This window comes from Peromyscus leucopus, chromosome 19 (genome assembly GCF_004664715.2).
Source record: "Peromyscus leucopus breed LL Stock chromosome 19, UCI_PerLeu_2.1, whole genome shotgun sequence".
Lineage (NCBI taxonomy): Eukaryota > Metazoa > Chordata > Mammalia > Rodentia > Cricetidae > Peromyscus > Peromyscus leucopus.
The window spans coordinates 33636325-33663032 of NC_051079.1; positions in this window are offsets into that span (position 1 = coordinate 33636325).

A 26708-nucleotide genomic window follows, 5' to 3' on the forward strand; every position below is an offset into this window, starting at 1 on the left:
TTATCATTTTGAGGCAGGAATTGTGTACATTTTTCAATTTAAGAATGGGGTTTGGGGGTTCACAATTTAAATTTAGATAATTTTATTTCTATTCATAAGCTCTCTGAGTAGTAGTACTTATGGTAGTTTCATAAATAAGTATGGTTTCCTAAAATCTACATCTTAAAGTTCTTGTAACCTTGGGTATTAGGTCTTCTGTGGAGTTGGTGATGTTCTTCAATCAAGGGTTGTCAGCTGCTGTCTGTGTTGACTCACTGTTAGAATACCGCAGGTAGACCTTCTTAAGTCATAGGGGAGAATATATGGTGTACTGATAGCTAACTATCTGGCAAAGGTAAGACATGAAAAAAGTACAGAGGATGAAGCTAGGGAGACCTTATGTCAAGCCTTAAAAATTATCTTACAAGAAACCCCATTTGGCAAAGATGAAGGCTGCCAGTGTAGCCTCTGACTCATTATAGTACTGGAGCATGTACCCCTGGGTGGAGACTTAAAGTGTGAATGAGACCTGTGACCCATGAAGGCATATATAGAACTACATGTAGAAGAGCGAGGAAAAGCTCACATTAAGCACACACGGGGCAAAGGCCCATGCTGCGGTAAAGCCCTACTCTTCACCAGACAGGGTTGTTGGCTGCTAAACCCCCTCCCTCCCTAGTCAACCTCACCGTCCTCCCCACTAGATAGGAGACTATCCCAATAAGCTCTCTGCTGCTTATCCAGCTGTATGCTTCACTCTTAGTTAAGAGACACGGGGATCTAGAACAACTCCCAGCAGGTGCCCCCTGAACCCCAATATCAGCTCCTTACTCTTCCCACTGGCAAGGGTAAGAGGGGGAGGTTTGTCCATGAGCTGAGAAAAACATCAGCCCTCCCAAAGTGTTTAGTGAACCGCTCCTTCGTCTGACATCAAAACCAAGTTCAGGGAAACTTCTGAGTCTATCTTCATATGCAGCAGCCTCCTTTGTTCCTACTGTGGGCTACACTTACCAATCAGTTTAAACTCAACTTTCTTCTTTCTATTAATGTGCAGATCTTCCCCACTGTTGGCCCTGGGTTTCCCCTCTCTTGCTTCCTCTTCCTCCCTCTTTCCCCCTCCCTCCTCCCTCTCCCTCCCTAATTTCTCTCCTCTCCCTCTTCCCCCATCCCTTCTTCCTTCCTCCTGATGTTGGCTCATACTTAGTCATCTTCTTTTGTATATGTGATACATGATGTGGGTCTTAAACAATGGAAACATGCCTTGCCCAGAAGTCACACCCGCACAGAAGAGTTTTGGAGTCTCTGAGTCCCCAGGCTCTAGGCAGAATGAACACAAGGCGCTACTCCTGAGTGGTTTCTTTTTTGATCTGTTCAGACCAGATTTTCCAAGAAAATGCAATTCCAAACCCCATCTCACAGTTTCTCCCTGACCTTGAATTCACTCTCATGGTTCAGGAGCCACATTATATTTCTAGCAGCGATCCTCACCTGGGGAAACCGCCAAGCCCTCTGCCTGACTGTGTTTGATGCTAACACAAACGTTCCTTGTGTTGGCTTTCCTCTCCTACAGCCCCAGCCCCAGACCGAAGACCATGAAAACAGCTTGGAAGAAAGAATAAAAAGAAGACAGAGCTGTCATGACATAACTGAGAACAGAGTAGCCGGGTGGTAGAGTGCCCTCTGGCCGACAGCCTCAGCTGGGAACAATCACCGGCAGTAATGAGTGGTGTGATATAGGTCAGCATTGCCCTGGGAGATGGGGATAGCACAGGATGACAATGAATATGCTGGAGAAACAAATAATACAACTTCATCTGGTATAGAGGGGTGGGATTAGCATTTAGGCTGCTGGATGGGAGAGTACGTTGACATTATTTATAGCTACAATGAAGAGCTGTGGCATAGATCCATTGTAAACAAGGCCTTCCCAGGCAGCTGCTTTCCATTAAAAACATATAACACAGAAGCATCGGTAAAGGGTGGCTTGGGTTGGCAGCATTCAAAAGGGAAGTCATCTTTGCTAAATCTGGGGCTCGTTTTCATTCCTATTTTTATTTCCATTTACATTTTTCATATCTAAGCAAGCTTTCTAATTTTTTAAGCAGCAAATTAGGAGGGAAAAAAAGTGTGGCTCTATTTAGAGTTCTCATTACTTGAAAATGGGCCAAGCAGCATATTTCTCCAAATACAAGGGAATTTGATAAGGGGGTGTCTCTAAACCCACACAAAAATATTTCTCTGTATTAAAAGCTTTAATGGCCAAGTCTAATAAAGGATTGTCATTCTCAGAGGAGAAGTTTTACTTTGTGTGAAAATAGGTTAAAAGGTCATTAAGAATAATAAAAAATCTGATTATAAGTGAAAAGAAGCTACTAATATCCTGAGGGTAGAATACATTAATTGTGAAACATGACCTAGATAAGTCTCCATATATCTAATGCCAATCTCCACTTGTAAAACCACAGAATCTTGACATCAGAGGAAATGAGAGTGCCTGAGGTGAATAATATTGAGAAGTTCTCATAAAGATAGGAGTGTGGGACTTCTCAACCTTTCACAAGATTAACTTCAAAAGCCAAAGAAATAGATTTTACAACAAAATATGTATAAAGCTCTTGAATTCCTTCTCCCACATCTCCATCTCCCTTTCTGGTGGATCAGTTCTCTCTGATGAAGCCAGCCCCGTAGACAGAAGCTCACACTGAGGTCTCCTGCCTCTCCCATATACAGAGACTCCTCAGCCTCCCTAGATTTAGAAGCAGCCTTTCATTGCTTTTATACTCTGAGACTAAGCAACCTGCACTCTTAAAACGAATCCAGTGTCTCCCTTGGTGCTAGTCTTTTGATCTATGCTTCTCATCATTTCTCCATGATCACAATAATTTATATCCATGGATCATCTCGTCATCTTCTCTGACCCAGGACACTGGATAAGGTAACAATAGCCCCAGAATTATTAAGGCTGTAATCTAGACTAGCCTCCTATTCATGTTCATGTGAACTCTAGTTCCCACTCTTACCCAACCAAAAGCCTGGGCTTGAATTAGCTGCCACTTCTTTTTCAGAACTGCATCCCTTCTTCCTTAGTAAGTTCATCCACAGAGCTCATTTACTCCCATAGGCTCTCAGACCAGGCAGCTCTTGGCAAGCGGTCCTCAAGCGGAGATCCCAAATACAATGTCAGAACAGCCAGGAGTACAACCACAGGCAGTTTGGCTTCTCCAGCCAGTGCTGGGTTCTTTTGCCTGCTAACTGAGTGGCCTCTTCAAGTCATTCATTCCTTTTGAGCATCAGTTTGTCTATGAATAGAGGTAATCATATTTCTTACTTACAAAGTTTTTACAAGAAAAAAAATCAGTCAATACAAATGGTATCATTATTGGACAACTTTTCAACCAATATTAGGATGCTTTTGCTCCTAAATGATTATCCTTTGTATGGACTGGCAAAATTAGAACACAAAGAAAAAGAGGGAAACCACCTGTCCCTGTGAAATAAGACCTAACAAAACCAATTTCACAGCTATTTAACTCTTCTCAGAGAACAGTGACCTTTGCTTCCTTTCTCATGGGGCACTTGCTGTGCAAAGGACCTTGTTCTTCATCTGAGCTTTTGGTTCTCAATGTTGAGCCATTGGTAAGTAATTAAGTTTATCAACAGTTCTCATGTACTGTTAAGTATTGTCAAAGCCAAATACCCCATGGGACTCATCACCGAGAAGCAGGTTTCAATTTGTTTCCAAGCTCCATCCTCAGAACACCCTCCAAAGAGTTCTCAATAGGACAAACCGTAGCTGGTGTTGCTGAGCTAGTCATCATTATCACAGAACCTTCTGGAACCATGCCATGTGCAAATGATACATCATCATCTACCCTCTGGCAGAAAAATTTATCCGTGTTATATCGCAAGCAAATTATTCCCTCTAAGCCTTAGGTTCATTATCCCTACTTTGGTTTTGCATGTCCCCGTAGATAATTATGATGAAAAATGGAAGTTTGAGGTAAAATACAATCACTTAAATGTATTGCTAATGTGCCCCCTCCACCCCACATACAATCTAACCAGGCTCCACCAGGGACCCAGTTACTCATTAGGCAGGTGGTTCTTCAGGCACGAGAGAGGGTTCACACCTGGGACAAAGGAAATAGAGAAGTGGTCATAGAAACATGCAGAGCCTCTGAGGAAATAAAAACATTCGAATAAAGTGGAATTAAAGGCAAATTTGAATCTGCAGGATGTTAGACATGAAGCCATGGTTGGAGATATGATACCTTCGGGTCAAACTCAGACAAGAGAGCTGGGGAAAAAAGGAAGGCCAGGGTGAGTTTGGAGTTAAGTGCTTGCTATGGTCTGGTAAGTGTTCAAGTCTCCACTATGGGTAAGCAGGTGGGTGCATTTGGCTCTTTTACAGAACCCAGGCCTGAGTAGACACACTATGACTCCAAACATTACAGTTTATTTCAGTTCCACTAATCATTCAGCCTGAAATTCTCAACAAATGTCACTGTGAAGAGAAGGCCACCTATTCATTTAGCCAACATTCCAGAAGATCCAAACTCGTGCTACAACCAACCCAAGTACTCAGAGTAAAAAACTGAGTCTCTGCCCAGGAAGAGTCTGTTCTTTATTAAGTTTAGTTAATAAGAAAATGGGCTATTTTAAGAGACCAATGAACACACTATTAGTCAACCAAGAAAGCACTGTCAACCCTAAGTGGGAAGGAGGCCAGAAACATCGTAGGCAGCCACTAGGCTAGTGTGGAAAGAATAGTGGCTGAACGTAATCTTATAAAAGGCTGTCAGTAAGACCTTCCAAGTATAGAAACAATTGATAATAACAAACATGTATCACTCATTAGAATCTTGAAAGAAAATATTTGGAGAATGCAATAATTCAAGATGCCGGGTCCCAAATAGTATGTTCATGAATCAAGAATGGGTAAAGCTGTGAAGGGTAAATCTCAAAAGGGCCAGGAGGAACAGAAAACCATAAGAAACTCTGAAAGTCATGCTAAGTCGTTTGAAGGGTCATAATCTGGATTTAGTCAGAGAAGTTAAAAAAGGAAGGGAACCTGAGCTGGTGCAACAGTTATGTAAGGAATGGAATGAGAAGATTGAAATAAAGCAGTGGGAGAGAAACAGGTTTGTGGAACAGCGTTAGTCCCACACGAACTCACTATAATTTACCACCACAGTCCTTAGAAACATTTGCCATAGTTTCAGCCACTTTTTGAAGAGGATACAGATCATCATCACTCATATTAAATACTATTTAGGAAATGTTCCTCAATCAAACCAGTGATGAGAAAAAAATAAGAGAAAAACATGAAGCAGGAGAAGGTTACTCAGTATTTTCAAAATGGCTTCACATCTTTAAATCCCAAGAACATCAAGTAAATTAAGAGAAATTGCAGCCCCATTCAGTAATGTGCCTGGTTATGACATAAATAGATCAATGAGTTTCTGGTGAACAGTTAGCAAACTGTAAGAACCGGCTAATTTATACTATCTATAAAAAAGGTAGAATACATGGATATGATAGGGAAATGTGAAAGAGAAATCTGGCTCTAAAGTAAAACTTTAAAACACTAAGGGAAAAAATACAGGGTTGTGAAGAAATAGAGCTCTTATTCTTAAGTGATAGGAAACTTCAGGGTATAAGGTGTCAGATTTCTTACTCATTTTTCAGTTAATAAGGAGGTGCTAAAATCATATATAATCAAAATGACCATCAAGACAAACACTGCCTTCTACATACTCATCCTGACTCCTGAGGTAGGTACAGCCCTTACCTCCATCAAAGAAGCTCCTTTTTGCAGTGGGCACAGGCTGAGAGAGAGTTCCACAACTGGTCAAATACCGAGGATGAGTGACAGTAACTCCAAACCCTAAATGGGTCATCTACAGCACAACCCCCACACCTAAGCTCCGAGAGCATCCTGGAGGGGGAGAGAAAGACTGGAGGACCACTGGGACACCTTCTGCAAGCTTGTCATCTCCTGGACAGGACAGGGGCTGCATCCATGAACCCACAACAATATGGCTGCAAAGACCACACCAGTCAACATGCTGAATGGATAGGGAACAGGTTCTCAAAGTCCCAACCCTATCTATAGGCAGTCACTGGATGCTGGGGGACAGAGAATCCTCAGAAACTCCATCCCAATCCTAAGTGGTCAATTCTAAACACATAAAAATAAGGGTAACACTAATATGGCTCAGTAGGTCATATGTGCATATAAACATATGTATGTGTTTATGTATATATATATATGTGTGTGTGTGTGTATATAACTATAGAATAGTGTGGATTTGAGAGTGGGACATGGAAAGCGTTGGGAGAGGGAAAGTTCCTCATTTTCTTTTTTCTTTTTCTTTTTCTTTTCTTTTCTTTTTTTTTAGTACTGAGAGGGAACTTGGTAATAGCAGTTAATAATACAACATATCACAAATGAAGTGGTTAGTACTGGCGACTCATGAAGAGAATAACTGAGCAGACTTTTAAAAACAAAGTTAGTTCATAATAAGGAATTTCAGATCCATGATGTTAAGACAGATACCATAATCCAGGGCCTTTGGGGAATTATCACACTCCTTACCCTAAGGAAAATTTCAAGTGGAGCAAAGATTAAATGTTGTTTTTTTTTTTTAAAACTAAACTGCAATAGAGCTGCAAAATATTTGAGCAACTGAGTTATATAGAAGGAAATGTAGGTACTTTTGTAGGCAGTGGGCCAGGACTCCATAGCCAGCTGCTTCTGAATGATGTCTAGTACAGATTCACCCTGATGGACTTGATACGGTTTAAATCTGCTTCGAATACTGAGAACGACGAGTCTGAATGCCACCTTTCCTGTGTTATGTATCTCACTCAAGCTGGGGTGGGGAGGGATCCAAGCAGCGGAGTTAAGTGTCTTTAGAGGGAGGCAGCAACTTGCCTGGCTCTCAGAACGTGGCTGGTGTTTGTGCTTTGCGGGTCTGAGCCTGGAATCCTGCCTTTGTGTTACAGACCTCAGCCTCCTCCCCCGGGGTTTTGACTATCACACACACACACACACACACACACACACACACACACACACACACACGCTCTTCCTTCCCTTCCTGCACAGCCTTCATCTTCTCACCTCTATGAGAAAAGTCGACTTTACTAATTCCCATCCATTCTCTCCCCGACGACCCCCCCCCCCCCCACCACCCCAGGCCTTCTCTGGAAGCACATACATTCAATGGATGTAGAATTATTTTTCCTTTCATTTTTTTTTTTCAAATGGAATCTCATTCTGTAGCCTAGGCTGGCCTTAACTATGCTATCTTCCTGACTCAGTCTGCAAAGTGCTGGAATTACAGGCATGTGCCAACAGCCTGAGAAAGTTCTTTGAAAAGTAAACTTCAGAACACTAAACATTCTTTAGTGTTTTCGTAATCACAACAAAAAAACGTTGAAAACTAGAAACATTTGTTTGAGAGGAAGAATATTACGGATGGGTCCAAGGTTTGAAGTATGAACCTTCAAAAACTGCTGAAGTGTGATTGACCAATTTTATCATACAAAAATACACACATACATGCAGAATAAAACTAGACAGGAATGGGCACACATGAGCCTAACAGTTTCTCATCAAGTAGAACCATGGGTACATTTATTCCTATTAACTTTTAATATTTATAAACATGAATAAACTCTAATATAAATATCTAGTCATTATAAGCAAATCAAAACAGTCAGATAGAGCTAAAGAAATCAAGTCTATTACACAATCCCAGAAAGGTATTGAAAAGTTCATGCTTTCACTTTTTATGGCATTTATACAAATTTCATGTGTGATGTTTAGAAACTGCTTTTTCTCACTCAGTCTTAAACATCAAACCTTCCATTAATCCCCACTTAAAATTCAAGAATATCTCACTAGCTAGATGATGACCCAAAGAGGGGTGACATCATAATTTCATTTTATGTGTTCCACACAGTTAAACATTTAGAGATCATAATACATATAAAGTCACTGCTGGAATGACAGCAATAACATTCTGACCATTTGCCTAGGGTACATTTTTGCAAGTAGAATTACTATGTCAAATAAAAACACTTTCATACCGGGACATATATTCTATAATTGGCCTTAATGATTTTATTTTTCAATATTAATCATGTATAATACTCACATTTACAATCTCTTTTTTTTTTCCCACAGGATTCTCAGAAGGCCAGATCCTGTGAAATAAGTCTTCAAAGAGTTTCAACTAACTGGTTCACTGACTCATACCTCAAAAATATATATATTCTTATCTTTTTCCCATCTATTCTATGAAGCCTTGGGAGCAAAGCTAAATCAGAGACCTCACATAACGGAGACTGGAAAGGTGGCTCAGCAGTTAAGAACACCTGCTGCTTTTGTAGACAATCCAGTTTCAGTTCTCAGCATCCACATGAAGGATCACAACTGTCTGTACTTCAGTCCTTGAAGATCTGATGCCCTCTTCTGGCCTTCACGGGTAGTAGGCATGCATGCAATGCACATACATACAGACAGACTAAACACATATACAAGTAAAATAAAAATACATGTTTTCTTAGATTTTTTTAAAAGTCTTCTTAACAAACTTAAGTCACCTAATGCAAGAACTCATTAAACCTGAGGTTCTCAGAACCTAAAACACATGCCAGCCCTCTTTAGAATGTTAAAACACACAGCCAGACTGCATCCAGGAGCTTCCAATTCAGCAAGTCAGGGTGAGGCCTACAAAATCAGCTTGTTACGAGGCTGGTATTGCCGATCTGGAATGGTATACTAAGAACCACTACCCTAAAGGGTTACATATTGGATCTTTATTATGTCAGGTTCAGCGGATGACAGCACATGGTTCCTGCCATCAGAGTGCATTCTAGTAGGCTAAACAGATGTCAGGTGGTTGGTAAATAACCAAATGAGCAGGGTTTGGGGGTAGAGGGAAGAGTTAAGTCTTCTCAGGAATTCTCTAGGGTGGTTAACACTGAGGAGCCATGAAAATCACATTCTCCATGTATGTCTCTTCTTGTGTTGGAAACAGAAAGAAAGCAAACTAGCTATTAGGATTTGGTGACACCCCGCCCCCATCAAATCAAGCAGAAGGCTGCTAAATAGAGCACCCAACAGCTAGAGAGTGAACGGAAAACTCTAGAAAGCAAGTTGTTAGACTACTCAGAACCAGGGAAATAAGGCCTTTTGCACTGGAATACTAAATGCTCACTACCCATACATGAGGCCTATATAATGAGAATCTGCTGATCAATAAAAGGAGACTATATATACAAGCTCTATGCACAAATCACCTAGCCTAGCAGAATCTATGGATACGGAACAAATGACTTCTGTTGAAGCTGCTTTGAACAAGGGAAACTAAAGTGCTCAAATGTAATTAACACGGTGTCCTAGTTCACAGGTATAAGGTGTCTTGCATTTGCTATCAGGTATTAGAGGACCCCATCTTTACTGGCTTCATATAACACTGCAAGGCTTAATATACAGATCTTCCCTGGGGGAAGTGAAATGTCCTGTTTTGTATCTATGAGCAGCTTTTGAGTAAGGCCTAGTAAGTGGTTTCTGCTATAAAACACTAAACAAGCTTTTAAGTATGCCTTTGCTATTTGCTGCAAGATCCAAGACAGTTCATTTCCAGAGCTTTTCAACTCCAAAGCCAGCTTTCAAACATAGCTTAACCATGATTCAGAATGGCGCACCCAATTTGCGTGGTGAACCCAACATATCCAAACACATCCTTTTCTAAAATAAAACTCCAAATGATACTCTCACTATGGGATGAGAGATCACATTCAATTTCTTTCTTTTTTATGCCATCATAATCACATACATTTCCTTTGTGGTCTAGGAAGTTGCAATCCAGTTTGAGAACCTACGGCAAGATGCATATATAATCCTACACACATATATCTCACACAAAACCATACCTCGAAACAAAACAATAACAACAACAACAAAACAAACCTTACCTTTTCCTAAGTGGGAAATAAACAACTCTAAACACTCATTTGCTTCTGCAGCTCAAGCTGCAATAATTTGATATCAGAAAGGGCCTAATCTATTCCACCTGGTCTAATTTCCACAGATGTGGGTCTTCCCCAAAAGAGAAGTCATGGCTGACTTCATGATCCAGATCAATCCCAACCAGTAGCAGTTTTGGGGATGATATAGATGTTCTCTGAATTATCTAGTAGAACAGTCCCTAGCCCCATGTGGCCACTTATAATAGGACTACTGTGACTGAGGAATAGGAGCTTTTAAATCTTAATTCATTTAGCTGTTAATAAACACCTGAAGCTAAAGTCTACCATGTTAGGCAAAACAGATCCGTGGTTTCCCCAAAGCATTTGCTAATTCTACACTGAAGATTTTAGCTGAACTAAAATTGAAAACTTCTCAGACTGAACTAGCAAGCTAAAATATTACTGGCCCGGGATGCAAATTCATTAGATTTGGGACTGCTGAAACAGACTGGGATCATACAGATTTCTTCAGAGACTACAGGTACCGCCCCAGCTCTACCACTACTAAGATTTAGCAATACAGTGGGATGGACTTGACTCTCCCTCCAGCACTTGGTGTCAATCTCAGTGCTCACACTGGCAAAGCATCATGGGACAATCCTTGTGTCTCCACCTATGTTCCTCCTTCCTGCAGTATAGTATACCTAGAAAACCCCATCATCAACACACACACACACACACACACACACACACACACACACACACACACACACATGCTGCTATGAAGATTGGTCCATAAGTGATTATCATTCACCCTTCTCATTCCTGTTAGCAATTTAATGACTGGCACACATGGACAACAGAAAGATGTTGTTAAAAAGAAACATTCTAGCCGGGCGGTGGTGGCGCACGCCTTTAATCACACTCGGACAGAGCCAGCGATCTTGTGATTCGAGCAGCTGGCTACAAGTGACTAGAAAGGCAAAGCACAAAGAAACCTGTTCGAAAAAAAAAAAAAAAAAAAAAAAAAAAAAAAAAAAAAAAGAAACATTCTAGCCCCCAAATTGTTTTAAAAACTTTCCTCTTGTTTTCTTACGAGTGACAAATAATGGTTCATAGGCCTCTGTATATAGCACAGACAGCTCTAGCCTCTGCCTCAAGGTCACTAGTTAAGTTGTCCCTTGCCTTAACCCCCTAATAGTCACCAAACCATCCCATGTCCAGTGGCCCTCTGAAATTCATTGTAAAACCTGGAAATGACACATCTCTATCAAATGCCCTGCCTCTTTGGTCTAGGTTTGTGTGGGACCAGTGATCTAAGAGAAAAAGCCAAGATACAGTTCAAATTTTCTCTCCAACAAGCTGTATTTGTTGACCAAGGCTGGTTAATGCAAACTTAAGCAAATGAAGCTCATCTTCAGGTAGATTCTTCTCTTCTGCTAGCAATCCAGGTCCATTAAATGTCCATCACCAAGTATCTAGCTGCCTCCTACTGGGCAGAGTCTCATTTTAAGACACATTACCCAGACACAGCACCTACCTTAAATATATGGTTCACAATTTGGAAGCCCTTAACAGTCTCCTGTTACCAAAATGCATCTCCCCTAAGTGCAATTTCTAAGACCTTGCTAATAAAAGCAGCATCCCTGAGACCTGAATCTCATCAACAAAGTATGCACTCAGGTATGATGGTGCTGCAGAAATTAGGCCTTAACTTATTTTATACTTCAAATTATACACCTTGTATCAATTTTCAAAAAACATCTTTTGACTTGGAGACATTTTTGAGATCTTTAATCATATAGAGACTTCCTCTGCCTCCAGCTACAGTGATACCCACAATACATCATAATTAGCTGCCTCAAAAATCCACATAATTAATATATCCCCTCTATGGACTGACTAATAGCTCTTCTGGCTGAATATGCAAGAATTTTTCTGGGCTTCTAAAGTAGTTAAATTTATCTGATTCAAGTAAGGAGTGTGATCCTTGATAGTGGAGTCCTACCTTATTCTGTCCTGTGCTCCCTACATCCACAGTCAGGTTCATTCCAGCGGGCAAAAATCATTGCATGAAAGTTTCTCTTTGTGAAGTTGTTTGCAGCAGATCCAAAGGTGGAAAGGAGTGTAAACTGTAAAGCCAGATTCATCAGAAGTTTCTACCCAGTATCTCTTATCAACATAGTCAATACAAATAAAACTCACTGTTTTAGTCAGGATTTTCTAGAGAAACAAAAATCTATAGAATGAATCTATATGTGGAGAGAAAGGGGATTTGTCAGAATGGCTTATAGACTGTGGTGCAGTTAGTCTAAAGATGTCTGCCTACCAATTGAAGTTCCGAGATGCCAGTAGTTGTTTAGACCACAAGGATGGATGTCTCAGTTGGTCTTTAGTATATGCCAAAATCCCAAAGAAGTAGGCCAGTGAAGGAATGGACTTGCTAGCAAGAGTGAGAGGAAACAGACAAAAAGAGCAAGCTTTCTTCTTCCATGTCTTTATACAGACTGTGAGCAGAAGGCATGGCCCAGATTAAAGGTGGATCTTCGAACCTCAAAAGAACCAGATTAAAAGTTGGTCTTCCCACTTCAAATGATTTAATTAAGAAAAGTTCCCTCACAGGTGTACCCAGATGTTCGGGTTTTAGTTAATTCCAGATGTAGCCAAGTTGACAACCAAAAATAGCATCACACTCACTGTGAACTTTTAGATGATGAAATTAAAAAGGTTCGTGAAATTTCAGAATAGTTGCTGATGCCACAGGGAAAGAAGGGTGCTTAGTGCATGATATTAGCATTTCTTTCTGAGAGCTGTGACTCCCAGAGATTCCCTATCAAAGGGATTTTTCTCCAGGGACACCATGCTTTCCACTGTTCCTAGGGACTTAACATGTCAAGACCCTCCCCTCCATGAATTTATCATACCAGAACTTGTGAGCATGAATTTGTTTTGACTACTCATCAACTTAGAGAATTTTCTACCTGCTTTCCCTTGACCTTCTGTTTTCAATGCGGCATTCACATGATCCTGTTAAATGCAAGCCAAATAATGTCACCTCAAGACCTCCCATATGCTCTTCACTAGGACAAAGTAGATACTAGAATCTATACATCCAGCCAGACCCTGTCCCACGTTCTCTGACCTCATCCTCTATTGTCCCGCCAACCTTTGCTTTGCTTCAGCCCCTGAAATTGCCCACTTGCTCTTCCTTAAACAGACTTGGAGTCCTCTGACCTCTAAGCTTTGGCACTCAGCTGCCCTGACTTCCTAGCACTCCCTCCCACCGTACTTACAACTCATCTTTCACCCCTTTCATTTAGAATGTCACCCACATTCTTAATGAAAACACCCCACTACTTTCGATCGAAGACTGAAAAATCTTTAACACATATGCGCACGCGCGCACACACACACACACACACACACACACATACACTATCCCCCTCCTGCTTTATCTGCAGAATTTATCAGTAATTCTCATACCATATATTTTGTCTTACTTTTCTTCTTTATGTGACTTCCTCTCTAGTTAAGATCTGTACATACAAGTATTTTTGCCTGACCTAATTCACTGCTAAGCCCCCAGATCACAATAGGTAGTTAGTCAGTAGATGTGGAATTGAGAAACATCAACGTGTTGTGAGCTTCTGGCTCCATCCTACATTCTTTCAGGGCTTCATCTTTTGGTCTGAGGATTTCTTTCCTTCTCACTGCAGAGTCTCAAAAAGACCATCTTTCCACAGCTGCCCCAATCCCCTGCTCTGATTCAGGACCTTCTTTACATTATAATTGGACCCATGCCACTGCCCACTTGAGTGTTTGAGGAACCTCTGTTCTCAAACCTTACCCCCACAGCTGATGTAATGTCCACACTATTTCTGGTCACCACTGCAGTCACTAATGCACAGTCTTGGTCATCCTTCACAAGACGTTTCCTTAGATGACTGGGAAATTTCCTTTATTATAATAATCATAGAAAAAATTTATTCACTCCTCTACCCATCACAATTATCATCCATGGAACTCAATGCAAGTCATCAAACTATTGTAAGGTTGGATCTTATATATGCAATGCATAGAATAGTTTTGACTGGAGAAGCACTAGATAAATAGTACACTATCATCATTATCATTATCCTTAGAAAAGCTCTTTTGGAAGCCAATGACCCAGGCCACTTGCCTCAGGATGCCCTATGACGGGGAAACACAGTGGATCTATCTGGTAGAGTGTTATGATTTGTATGCAGGCACTTATGAATCTGAGCCCCCCAAGCTGAGGCCTGTGGAAAGACAGCAATGACCTCTCTTCCAGATCCCAGGATTGCCTTCCTTCCTAGGCTCTAACTGAATCCCAGATGAACACTAGTGTAAATATCCTCTCCCCTGAGGCACAGACCTAGGCCCAAACCACACCATGGTGTTGTTTAAGCAGAATTCACTAACCCACATCAATAGTGGGGATTTTCCATTTATTTTACTTGTCTTTAATAATAATAATAGTAAAGGTGACTCAGTTCTGTGGTGTTGGGCATGTTTCTTAAATTCTCTCTGCCTATTTTTCTCTCAGCTAGGAGAATTGATAAAATTATATGTGCCCCTTAAGGTTGTGCTGTGGGCTTAGTGAATTAATACATACAAAGTGCTAAGAACAATGCCTGGCAAAGCAAAAACTGCATGGATTAGCTGAGTCAATTTACATTAATATTTCTATTCTTGATATATTATAGAGGGTCCAGGTCTCAATGCATTTTTATTGACTAAGTGATTGAATGTGTAAATCCATCCAATTTTTTTCTTATTCAGAGTCTGAAAAGACCCGGATTATTACAACACTCACAAAATAAGAACCAATAATGGAAATCAAGAGAGAATGGAGTATCTCAAAGATTAGGCGTTTCCTTGGAGAGGTGGCAGGGTATTGGTCTGGTAATGGACCAGGGCCTCTGGGAGGCATCCATCACTTCCAGTCCTGAGCTCCATCAGAGGAAATGAAGCCCACATGCATAAATTAGCAACAGGCCTGATGGTCCTGATTTGTGCTCGTTTTGCAATTTCCTGTTCTACACAGCTGCTTGTGCAGACTGCATGAAATGTCGCTGATAGATGAGGAGCAACATGAAATACAGACATTGACTCAAACAGAGCTTGATCCTGGATTCAGTTGACCTCCCGCTAGCCGCATTCCCTCCGGGAAAGGAGCAAAGGAGGACAGCTGCCATTTCAATCCTGATACTTCAATGATGCTGCAAACGCCAGCTCGAAAGTGGCAGGGGCAGGCAGACCACACTCACAAAGCTAGGGGGAAGAAAGCCGAGTAGGAAGAAGTGTGAGCAAGTGGTCTTTCTACACTTGCACTTAATAGCCACGCAGTGATGGCCCAGTGAGAAGCAACAGCCTTGGCAGCAAAGAACCCAGGCCCTTGGGAGGAGAGCTTCTCTCCCTGTGGCTTCAAAGAGCCATACTAAGGAGCTGGTGCTCTGGGTTATCATTAAGACAGAAGCCAATGTGACTAAGACACTGACTTGGAGTTCCATCTAGAATGGTTTAGCTTGATCTGTTCGACACATCCCCCATGGAAGGGTTAAAACTGCTCTCATTTCATAGGCAGAACTGAGAGACAGGAAGTGACCTTGATAACAGGCCATCAGTAAATGTGAGGTTTGGCTTGGACCCGCAGGCGTCTGGCCCTAAAGATTCACTCTCCCTGTCTGTACCTCACATGACAAGCCCTCATATTTTAAGGGATAGAAATTTGTCTATGAAATTTGCTTCAGGCTTCCACCACTGACCAGAAATGAAGGGGGAAAATGAACAAAGGGAACTTCTAGAATATGGTAAGGAGAACAGCTCTCCTCTCAGGACTCACCTGAAACTCCTCAGTCAGAGGAAGGCAGAGGCTGCCCTTTTAATGGACGTGCTCCGTAAAGCCCGTGTGTTGTAACTGAATACTATGTGATACAGCTAAGAGGAGCCTTTGGCAAAGTGGGTGCCCTGAGTACCCCATCCTCAGCACCTGCTTCACACCCTGAATAAGAGGCCAAAGGAAAACACCTCACCTCTCTACCATGTCAAGATCAACAATGAAATACTTCATTGGAAGCAAAGACACAGTCTTCCCTAGACTCCGAAACTGTCTCTGCCCTGGTTTTTTGGACTTCCTGGGCTCCAGAACTATGGAGAGTACATTTCTACTATTTGCATATAATTTACATACTATTCAGCTATAATAGGAACACGCTGAGACTGCGGACTATAACATCTCACCATGGGCAGCAGGGCAGCACTCCACCGTGGCCACTGGGAACTAGAGTGAATGGACTCCAGAAATTGAAAAACCAAAACCAAAATCCTAGACAGAACAACATGAAAGACATGTCACGTCTTCAGAACTCAGGTTATGGAAAGTATATGAAGCCCACATATTAAAAAGTAGCCAAAATACCCATCCCAGCCAGAAGAAAACCGTGTGTTCAAGAAACCAAACATTTATGTATTTTAGTAAATGAATGTGCTTTAAGTAAATAGGTTGAAATTAAAGGACTCTAGAGCACAATTTGAATATTATTTACCATATTCATAAGATTTAACTTGGTATAAGTGTTTCACAGTAAGGCTTGTGGTTTTCTTCTAAACTTCTCCCAGATTGGCTCACACTTCCTCTTATTGTCTGGGAAAACCATTGTTTACACTAGGGAAAAACACAGACTCTGAGAGATCTGCTTTCCTTGAGCTGGCCCAACTTTGAGGAGACTGAGAAACAAACAAACTCTTTCCAAAGCCTAAGACAAAGATTTGGTTCAGCCGGTCACGGTGCGACTCCAACTTCGCTACTCTGGGAACTTGGTTCTGTGGGCTTCATGAACTAGGGACCACAGGGAGGTGAGCTGCTCACACCCGCTTCTTCCTGAGCAGCCTTCCCAGGGAATATACTTAGGTTTTTCTCTATACAGAGAATCCCATGTTTCCCAGAAGCCTGTCGTGAAGAGTCGGGATGGGAGGGTGGGGTGAAGTCCCCAGAATACCTTTTCCAGCTCTACCTGGCCCACACCTCTGACTAGCACCACTTCCTTTGTAAGAATGGTGCCTGTGCTCATCACTTTACTAAGGCAGAATCCTCCAGTCTTATCAACCCAGTGAGGTACATGTCATTATCATCCCCGTCTTAAAGATAAAAAAGAATTTACTCATCCCATGGTCATCCAGCTAGCACTAGTGTAATGGAGTCCAGATTTGAATCCAGATGGCCTGAGCCTAGAGGCCACTGTGTTCTCACATCTTAGCTTTGTCTTACTCCAAATGCCTTGACGATAATTGTGAAAAGGCTGAAGCTACATGGCATAGCCAGTGTGCTTGAAGGTTTTCTCTCTCTTTTGCTAAAATGGAAAGCATAACTGCTGAGAGCCCTTACTTGAATAAGCACTATTTTCGCAACTGACCCCAAGGGCCGCTGCCTTAGCATCTACTCTACTAATAAAAAGTCACTTAAAAGCTGATGCAGGTTTCTTATTTCTCAAGAAAGGTGCCCTCCTGCCTCAGACGCTTTAGTCTTCTGGCATACGGCATGAAGGGGTGTCCCAACCCTGCAATTAACTCCAGCGCCTGCCTCCCTCATTTGCTGGATGCTTTTGGGGAAATGAATCACCCCGGGAGGTGCACCCACATATTTTCACAGCATGTGTACACTTAGTTCAGAAAGAACACATTTGCAGAAATAACAGTACTGCGTTCACTAGCTGAGGGGAAAAGCGTAACTCTAGGTTATAAAAAAAACAGGCCTTCCTTTCCCTTTCTCGGTAACATTGGAATTCAGCCTTTCAGCTGCAGGGTTGGGGATGGTTGCTTTCTTTTAATTTATTATTTGTGCTGCTGCTGTCTCAGGCAAGCTTTGATGTTATGGAGCAGAGCAAGACACGGATGTCCTGGGGAGGCAGGATGCTACATTGGCTCAGTGGTCTCCCTCCTCACCTGGCTTCCCTAGAGCTCACCCACTCACCTGTGTGTTGTAATATGCAAGAACTATAAAGGACAATAAATTTTATCTCAGGGGCAAAGAGATGAGAACTGGTGGGGGAAAAAAAACTTCCCTGAGCCTCAAACTATGAAGGCTTAGGATAGTCTGCAACGTATTAGTAGGAATGTCATTCACCAATCAATCATTCACTCTAAGAGTCACTGGTCACCTGATACCTACGAGGCACCTGGGAGGCTTTGAGGATGAGTGCGTGACAGATAGATGCTGTGGACTGCTTACCCACCACCATTACCCACTCCAGCTTGTTGCTTAGATAAAATAAACTGTGTAGCATTCAACCCTCAGGGAAGGCAAACCCACTTCAGCTGATTATTCTGAGTCAGGCATCAGTAAAGTGAGGTCAGTGTGTGAGATCTAGATAATTGTTTTGTGGATCTAAAAAGTGCTAATAAACATGTCATCATTTACATATTGTCTGTGGATGATTTCCTGCCACAACAGCAGAAGTGAGCAGTTGTCTCAGGGAACATGTGCAGTCTTTACCATCTGCCTTTTTGTGGAGAGTTTGCTGACCTCTGACCTAGCCATCGGTTTTAAAGTGGACATGTGATCTGCTATTGATAAACAGCATTGAAAAAGTTCACCGGAGACAATTGGAGGAAAATATTTCCCTCCACAGGCCATCAGGCTGTGATGCCTAGAATGGTAGTGGCCATCTTTATTCATAAGGTGAGCCAGTCTGAGGATGTCTAAGGTGTGGCAGGGTGAAATATGGGGACCATATGAATCCTGTATGATAGCTTTGAGCTGCTTAAAAGAGACACATGTGGAGCCTGTATATTCCCCATCATATAAAATAGGTTAATTTTTTCCTCTTGATGACTGGCTACATCTTTAAGGAATGATCCTTATCATCTCATTCTTTACAGAACAACCCTCTCTTATGATAATAATATCCTTTGCTCTAAAATCCAGTATTGCTCACCTGATATTTAAATATAGTCATTCCAATATTCTTCTGATCTGTGCTAGCATGCAAAATTGTCTTTACTCTTAATCCATTTAAATTTCTATATTTCTGATGTGTTCCTTGTTGCCAGGTATGCTGGCTAGTTTTTAATCTCAATTTAACACAGACTGAAGTGGTTTTAGAAGAGGGAGCCTCAACTGAGAAAAATGCCCCTACCAGATTGGCCTGTAGGCAAGCCTGGGGTCTGTTTTGTTGATTGATGATTCATGTGAGTGAGCCCAACTCACTCCTAGGGGTGGTCCTGGGTGGTATAAGAAAACAGACTGAGCAAAAGCAAGCCCAGTTTTGTTTCTAAAGTCCAATTAATAGATTGATAACATCTAGATGATGAGATAGATGAAGAAATCACACAAAAAAAATGGTTATTTCTGCACAGCCAGATTGTCTTCTGTTTGGAAAACAAACCAGCGGCAATCATTTCTTATCAATCACTATGTACCATGCAAACTTAATGTGTGTTCCTTTATGTTACTCTCTGTTCAGGGGGTCAGTTTGCACCAGCATTGTCACATAAGTCTGAGTGATGCATTGTGAGATGACTTCCAGATGGCTATGACACTAGAGTATGGGAATCTTTTATCTCCGTTATAATGAGTGGCAATGTGGTCTGCCAATGGATGAAAAGTCATCATGATTGTGTGTGAAGAGCAACTCCCAAGCACCCTCCTCTCTGGACACCTAAGCACTCCATTCATGTATCACTTTCATTATCTAAGACCTTGTGCTGTCATTAGCTGTGTGCAGGTCTATTTAGCCTATAAGACCTTCATCATTGGTGACCATGAGCATGTCCCCAAAAGACCTTGGACTCATCAACCCTTCAAATAGCTAAATGCTAACTTATCGCTGAAGAATTAAAAGGTAATAGTGAAAGAAATATAGGCTGGAGATAAGAAGGACAATGACCAATGGCCATAGAAGTAATCTGAACACATACCTGTTTCCTTCATTCTCCAGAAGAAACTCACACACATATTTCACAAGCCAGCTGTAGGCAAATGCAATGCCAGACATGAGCACTCCATTCTGAACAAGAAGAAAACATGGCCTATTCAAGGATTGCTTGATATTTAAAACTTTGACAGACTGCCATATCAATAATATGGCATTGATATCATGCCAGTATCATTCTAGAACATTGTTTCAATTCCTCTGAAGATACACTGACAGTCCTACTGTGTGCCAGATAGTAGGGATATAAAGAGCTGAGTCAGCCTGCTAGGCTTTCCCTTGGGAGAGTAATTACTAATAGGCAAGAAACCTGCATGAAAAACAATGGTAGAAACCATTATTTGAAAAAAGATGCCATCTCAGGGGTGACATAATTAAGCATGGTGTTCATTAGTTCTGTTTTTGAAGGAATCCAGGACTCATGCATGCCAAGAGACATGCAAACTCTAATCATCATCCAAACTCACATATCACAGTTTCTTTCAGAAGTGTCTATGGCCAAGCTTTTCCCACAAACACGAAAATGTGACTAACATGTCCCACTTTCTTCCAACACAGACTCACTTTGTTCTGTGTCACATCTCAAAAATAACCCAGAATTCTTACTTTCAACTTCAGGTGGGCAGAGTATACTCATGAGAAAAAAAAGTCTGTAATGGAGAAAGGTATTTACCCTAAGTTCAGAATTCTACTAGCATGATCAAGTAAATTCTTAAGCCAAGATTCTCAAATTTTAGTGAAAATTATACTTTTTCAGAATGATATAATATTTAATGCCCCAGAGTGAACCATCCCAAAGTTTTGTGGCTTAAAGGACAAAAAATCAGAAGAGAATTGCCTGGTAATTCAGCTTCAGTCTCTTGGGGAGTTGTAATCAGGCACTGGTTGGGCTACAGTCCTTTAAAGGCTAGAGTGGGCACGTATAATTCACAGGCTGGCCAACCTCAGAAAACCCCAGCTCCTCTCTGTTTAGACCAGTGGTTCTCAATCCTTCCTAATGCTGTGACCCTCTAATACAGCTCCTCATGCTGTGGTGACCCCACCTGTAAAATTATTTTCATTGATACTTCATAACTGTAATTTCGCTACTTTTATGAATCATAATACAAACATCTGTGTTTTCTGATGGTCTTAGGCCACACCTGTGAAAGGGTCATTCATGCTAGAGGGGTCTTGACTCACAGGTTGAGAATCACTTGTGTAGACTATCTCATGGTACTCTTGAGTTATGCTGGTGCATACTTATTAGATTCCTCCAGAGAGAGCATGAAGAGATTTAGCAGAAGCTCTGGTACCTTTTACAATCTGCTCTTGGAAGTTACTCGCTGCCAGCCTTGCTGTACTCTCTTGCTCATAGAAGTCAGCCCTGATCCAACATGGGAAACTCTTCAAGGGCATAACTACCAGCAAGCAAGGCTTGTGGTAGGAGAGTCTCCGAGGCTGGATGCCAGTGTTTGTGCTCTGGCCTCGATCTTGAGCCTACTGTTATAATGAGATAATACTCAAGGTCCAGGGAAACAGAATGAGTGTGCTTTACATGTGGAAAGAACGTGAACTTGTGACTATGGAATGGCCTAAATCAGTGTATCTCCCAAACACAGACATACTTGTGTATTTATCCCATCCCTCGTGTTCTTACATGTGACTAACACTCCTTTCATCACGGAGTGGGATATGGTCAGGCATGGTGGTGCATGCCTTTCATCTCAGCACTCAGGGAGGCAAAGGCAGGTGGACCTCCGTGGTTTCAAGGCTAGCCTGGTCGACAAAGTGAGTCCCAAGACAGCCGAGATTACACAAAGGAAACCCTATCTTTAAAAAAAAAAAAAGTGATATCTGTATTTTTTTTTAAACACTTGAATTGGAGTTGGTGACTGTCCAAACCAATAGGCTATGATATTTGGAGCTGTACAAACTTCTGAGGCTAGAATATAAAAACCATTCAGCTTCTGTCTTAGAACAGCTGTCCTGAAATACTGCAACCATGTTGAAATGGTATCCAGGCCAGGTAAAGAGGTCCTACTTCGGTGTTTTCACTGACAGTCCTCATACAGCCTCTCAAAGGACAACCAATATCAATTGTCGCTCAAAAGGGAAGAAACTGACCTAGCTACATTTCTATTGCTATGACAAAACACTATGACCAAGGCAACGCAATTTGGACTTACAGTTTAATTTGGATTTAGGGTTTCTGAGGGTTGTAGTCCATGATGGTGGGCAAAGGACTAGCTAAGGGTTCACATCTTGATCTACAACCAGAAGGCAATGAGAGAGACAATGAGAATGATAGGAGGTTTTTGAAGCCTTAAAGTCTAACTCCACCAAGGCACACAGCTTCTACTCCTTCCCAACAGTTGCACCAGCTGGGGACCAAGTGTTCATACATGTAAGCCTATGTGGCCATTCTCATTCCAACTACAATATGTCACTATGTGGCCCCCATAGGCTTGTAGTCACATCATAATGCAAAATGTGTCTAGTCCAGCTTCAAATATCCCTATAGTCTTTCATAGTCTCAACACTTTAAAAGTCCAAAGTCTCTTCTGAGACTCAAGGCTAGCTCTTGTATTCAGTAATAATTCAAGCTAAACACCATACATTCCGTCTCCACTGAAACTGTCACGTAGGCATCTGATAAAAAGAATACTGTAACAAATGGGCCTAAAGAAAGGAGAAGCTAAGAACTGGGGGGACACATGGCTTTCTAAAGTTTTTACTTGTAGTTTGATTTTTTTAAATAGAAAAATAAATAACCAAAGAATTTTTTTATAGCCAGAAACAAAAGGAGTAATACATTAAAGTTCCAGTTTATAATTTTCAAGGAATTTTTTATTGGTATGCTATCATGGAAAGATTTAGAGTTTTATTTTTCGGCACTGGCAGTTGCATCATGTATGTTAAGGCCATCATCATATATGTCAAGTAAGAACTCTGCTACTAGGTTATACCCCAGCTCCAATGGCAAGCATCTAACACAATTATATCTATAAGGATACATGATCCAACAGAAATTCTGGTTTTCATATCACTGGTACTTCTAAATATTAGAAATCTTGTTTTAAGAGGAAAACAAGGGTGGTCACAAATGCACAATAAATGAAAAAGAAAGAGAAGCTTGGTTTAACCACAAAAAAATTTAGAAAAGTTGACATTTGGAATTGGTACCTGTACCCAAGGGAGATTACATCAAATGCTTTGGAGGATATTAAGAAATGAGTACTTCTGGCAGTTTCGGTGCTTTGGGATTCATATCTAGGTCTCTGGTCCATATGGAGATACGGTTTTTGTGCAAGGTGTCTATTATATTCTTCTATGTGTGGCTATCTACTTTTCCCAGCACTTCTTATTAAAGATGTCTTCTCTGCAGCATGTGTTTTTGGCACCTTTGTTGAATGCTAAATGGCTGAATTTATGTGTGCTTACATTTGGGTTTTTTACTTTCATTCCATTTGTGTTTTTGTACCAGTACAATATTGTTTTTATGCTATGCCTCTGTATTGTATCTTGAGATCTAGAATCGTAACAGGAAGTATCCCAAAAGACATAGGTATAGGAGAGGACTTTCTGAATAGGACTCCATTTGGCCAAGAATGAAGGCCAACAATTGACAAGTGGGACCTCATAAAACTACAAAGTTTCTGAACCGCTAAAGAAACAACCAATCAGGTGAAAATGAATGGGAGACACCTGACATATTACTAATATCCAGAACACATTAAGAACTCAGGAAATAAAGAATCAAAATAACAAATAACCCATTCAGAAAATGGGCTTGGGATCCACACAGTGCATACTCAAAAGAAGAAATAGAAATGGTTAAAAAATATCTAAAAAAAAAAATAGCCTTTAGGGAAATGCAAATGAGATTTCATCCTGCTCCAGTAAGAACGACAAAGACCAACAAAACAATTGACAACAAATGCTGGAGTAGATGTGGGGAAAAATGAAGCCTCATTCACTGATGGTAGAATTGCAAACTGTTTCAGCCACTCTGGAAATCAGTGTGCAGATCCTTAAAAAGTTAAATAGTAAATCTGCCTTATGACCTTCTCTAAATGGTTTTTCTTAACTCCTCAACAAGAGGTATTTTATAAAGTGCCAGACAAATCGCAGCCACTGTCATTGTCACTGATGTTTAAACACCTCCATAGCCCTCTCCTGTGATTCTGAATTCTTGTATGCCAAAGGCGACACACACACACACACACACACACACACACACACACACACACACACACGCGCCAAGTCACAATACCACTCCTGCAACCAAGCCTGTTAGCTTGGAATAGCATTGCACACTTCACCCTGAAGGAGTCTCTGGGAACACTTCCCACACAGCAGAAATTTCAGCAATTTTTTACAAAGTCAAGCCCTGGGCTGTTCCTAAATATTGCCATAGTTTGTTCCCCAAGATCGGCACCCTGGAACTTAAATTGTTACAGTGTTGGGGACCTTAATTCCAGGGTTCAGAGCTTCCCAGTTATAGGAAGACCCCATTTCTGTAAAGTTGCAGTCAAACCAACCTTTTTCTTCCATGTTCTTTATTCCTTCTGAAGATTTCAGTCTGTTGGTTTCTCTTGGGGCCTGGGAAGATTTTCTTCTCATATTTCAAAATCCTAGGCCACTGACTGATGAGTCACTGTACCCCAGGGCTGAGAGTCTCAAGAGCATCAACAGAGACAACCCAGCCCCATCCCTCACTGGAAGTCACAACAGCAACATTGACTCAGTGGGTTCTCCAAATGAGTTCTGCACAGTGTTTAGTGTTCATAAGCATAAGCTCATTTAGCCATCTCCGAAAATGCAGCAGCATGGGAATTTGTTATTACATCCCCTCTACAGATGGAGTGTCTAAGATACAGGGGGTCCCCAAATCACTACATACCCAATGACCCTGGAAGCAGGAGGTACCCAACAAGGATGAATACGCTTAGACAGTGGGCATATGACCACTGAAATTCCATCTTTAACACATCCTCTGACATCAGTCCTAATCCCTTGAACCTTTACATAACTATGGAGTGTACCTACAGAACACTTTCATATGCTCCAGCTTTCAGATGAAATATGGAGACCTAGCTCAGGGAAGCTTGCTCGGAGTACTAAGCAAAACTGAAAGCTGTTCTCAGCCATGACTCACAGAGAAAAGAGTCATCAGAAGCCCTGGGGGATGTTCTGCAACTCCAATTGCCCAATCATCTCCAAAGAGTCATGCTCAACCTTTGGGGTCACTGTCTACTGTAAGTAACCCTCCCTCCTAAGAGGCCCTTCAAACAGTCATACTTGGCTTCTCACCAGAACACAGAACTGAGACCTCGAGTTTTTCTCCAGTACTGCTTGAAGCTTTGATGGGAACCCTTAAGATTGCCAAGCTAGTTTCTACATCTCTGCATAGGGTAAGCAAGAGAAAGGAGGCCTCTGACATAAGACTATGAAATACTGATGAGATTTCCCCTAAGCCTAAATTGGGACTCTAGCTGGATCTAGGACCTTCCATACCCTTAAGACCAGAAGCTGTATGCCATCCTGATGGAACCTGGAGTGAGTTGTTCTTCCTAAATATCATTTCCATTGTCTTCTATCTTTGCAACTTGACTCTCGAGAGGCATTGTCCCTCTATCACTTCATCTTCAAATTTCTAGTGTCCATCCTTTAATAACAATCATGAGGTCTAGTGTGGCCTGAAGTGTGAGGTTATCCTTCCTGTATTAACATATTGTCTGTGGGGCATTGACAAGACACCTTGGAACAGAACACAATCCAAGAAACATGGATAGCCATCCCAGGAGAGTCAGTGACTCAGCCATGTATGGGGTGGTGTTCTCACATCCCCTGCCCTCCACCATGAGCAGTCTCCCTCCATTTCTCATTTCTGAATCTTTGTGCCGTTTAAAGCTACAAACAGCATTGCTTCCAAATTCTACCTCTTCTGTCTTCCCCACAGAGGCTGTCACCTCCAGTTTGTCTTAAGCTTGGAAATTTCTTTGATTTATTGTTTTGTTTTGCCTGCACAACTAGACCAACACAGCCAAGTTCCTCTGAACAGCAGCCCTGAAACTTATCCCTCTCCAGATAAACTCAGGCTTCTATGATAATTTAACCCACTTACTCCCCCCCCTCCCCGCCCTTTATCCTTTTATCTTCTTTTCTTTTTTTGCCTTCTGAACCATCCGTACGTGGTGGAAAAGTAACATTGAAATCCTTTGTGTGTTATGTGGTGGTTTTTCTTATCATGAGCGACCCCAGATGCCTCCAGAACCAGTTTTATACACCCAGGAAAGTGTTTTCAACCAATCTTCTCAGCATATGAATCCCAGGTTACTTACGAACTTCCGTCATTTTAAGTTTGTAGTTAAGAACACAATGACAATAAGCTGCCCTTGTAATAATGGCTGCCATTCCTTTCAGGTCACCTATATTTAGAGAGGGTCATAGAGAGTTCCTTGCTGCTTATTAATGTCTAATAGCTTGTTACTCCCATAAGTAGAAACAAAAAAAAAATTAGCAATCGCAATTTGACAGTGACATCAACACCTGTCTGGCTAATGAGTTCCTTGGCAAGTGCATGCTCCAAGAGAGCGAGCAATGTCACCTTTAACATAAGTGGCTTCTCTTAGACTGCTGTAGTTGCGCCACAGGAAAGTAAGGTCTGTGAATAACAAATGAAGAGTGGCTGCAACTGTGTAACGGGGAACACTGAGCTGGGAAGGCTCTTGTCCTTTCTGCTCGCCGTACTATGTACCTATGTATGTTTCCATGAATGAGCATGGTGCCAACAACCATAGCCTCACA